The sequence below is a fragment of the Sinocyclocheilus anshuiensis genome, unplaced genomic scaffold (genome assembly GCF_001515605.1).
Source record: "Sinocyclocheilus anshuiensis isolate Anshui unplaced genomic scaffold, SAMN03320099.WGS_v1.1 scaffold676, whole genome shotgun sequence".
NCBI lineage: Eukaryota > Metazoa > Chordata > Actinopteri > Cypriniformes > Cyprinidae > Sinocyclocheilus > Sinocyclocheilus anshuiensis.
Window position 1 is genome coordinate 1,447,773 of NW_015558579.1, and position 2,242 is coordinate 1,450,014.

Here is a 2,242-nt window from a genome sequence, read left to right on the forward strand (position 1 = left end):
TATTCAGATGTGTGCAGCACATTTTATGGAGGACTGTTTCCTGATCCTGGCAGAGTAGACTACAATGCATCTGTGCACAAAAGCTGTTTCTATAAAGTGGGGCAGTTTGCAAGGACAGTCTGGTGCTTCTGACTCACAGACTGTAAGTACGTTTTTTATATTTAAAGAATTTGCCACTGATGATTCAAACGCGAGTTTTGAGCAGTGTAGAGTAGCACTTGTTGTTTGTCGTTTCTCCGATCACAAATGCAGACATGGTTTTATGTTTACGTGGCGCGATACGCAACGCGTAAAAAGACAGTATAAGTCATTATAATCAGTAATTATGTCCCCACTGGATGCAACAAATGCCTCGTTTATAATGGATTTTATTGTTTTTGTCTTGTCATGCTGGGACACGGCATCAAAGTATGGTAAGGGGCGTAACATTTCTGTCACACGCTTGAGGTATTCGGCCAATCACAACGCACTGGATAGCTGGCCAATCAGAGCACACCTCGCTTTTCAGACCAATGAGCTTTGTAAAAATCGACGCGTTTCAGAAAGGCGGGGCATAGAGGAGAAACAATAATGTACATTATGTGGAAAATAATGTGTTTTTTTAACCTTAAACCGCATAAACACATTGCATTACACCAAATACACAAAATAATGTTATTTTTAGCAACATCATATGACCCCTTTAAAGTTAAAGATGTACTCAAGCATTCAAAAGTGCTGTTTTGCAAGCTAAAACAATGATTTAGGCTATACATTAAATTAATAGCACTTTTGTTTAGCATTTATGTCATCAAACGTATTGAGAGATATGAAGACTCATGAGAATATTCATATTAGTCTTTAAAAAATATTCTGCATAATGAAGGTCGCCCCCTCATGACCGGTGCCATGTTGATACCACATGACCAACCATTTCTCGTTTTCACTTGAAGTGGGATTAATATTAACAGTTTCGGTTATTAGATGAATTATGTTTAGTAGATTTAAAATTATTTAATACAGTTACAACATTTGGTAGGCTACAGCTATCCACTGTAATTATGGCAGTGATATATTTATGACACTGAATTCCACTTACTTAACTGTACCCTACACTGTAGCCAAACAAAAATAAATTAAAAAATATATATATTTAACAAAATTTGATTTAGTTGATTCAAAATTAATCTTTTTATTTGGCTTAGGTCTAATTAATTTACTATAATATGTTTAAATTAATATTTTATCAAACTACATTTTCCTATGTGGGACAAACATAATTATTTATTTTATTATTATATATTTGTTTATTAATTTTTTTATTTAATTAATTTTCTTGTCACATTTTCTGCCCACAGCCTAAGCACATGCAAGACTCTACAGCATAATGGACAAACCACAAAATTCAAAAATATTACAGAAACTACTCTAAATGTTCAACATAACTAAACATTAAACACTAACATGGCTTTTACTTTATTAAAAAATAAATAAAAAACGCCTAATCCTAAATTTACTCTCCTTGCAAAGCATACTGGGAACTACAGATCCACTGCCCAGTTGTCAACGATTCATGTAGTTTTAACACAAATGAATTAAGTAAACTCAAATTTTGAACACAATGCAATAAAGTTGTTACAAAATGTTCCAAATTGTGTTCCTTCAGCCCAATCAATCAATCAATAAATAATAAAATGAGTGTAGGGGCCTCCAAGTCACAAAATACATAAAATTCCATACAGCTTAATTTCTCCATAAATTGCCGTTTGGAATGTGACATTTTTCTGCATGAATGGTATCCACATTCAGTGAGCAAAATAAAGGGACTTTATTTTATCCACCAGCAATTGATTTGATTGTGAAAAGTTACATACTGTACCAGTAGGAATATATATGCTTGCTAAAAACTGTTTATTAGTAGCTGCCTACTTAATATTACCCAATAGCCTAAGCAGCCTAAGTGCCATCAATTAAATAAAGGTATTAACTGATATCAGTTAATATGAGGATATCAAATCCACTAAATAAACAAGAATATTCATCAAGGAAGTAAATAAGGACAGTTTTGATTTCATGTTGACCCTAAGGGTCCAAATAATATATAAGTATATGTATGTGCATTAAAGGTTAAAGCTTGCCTCTTGGCCTAATCCGAGCTTGTGATAAACCTCCCAGAGCACTGAAGCTAAAGTGGCCTACAATGGTATGTATCCAAGAATCATATGATCTATGGTATACTGGCTTCCTTATTCAAACTCCCTCT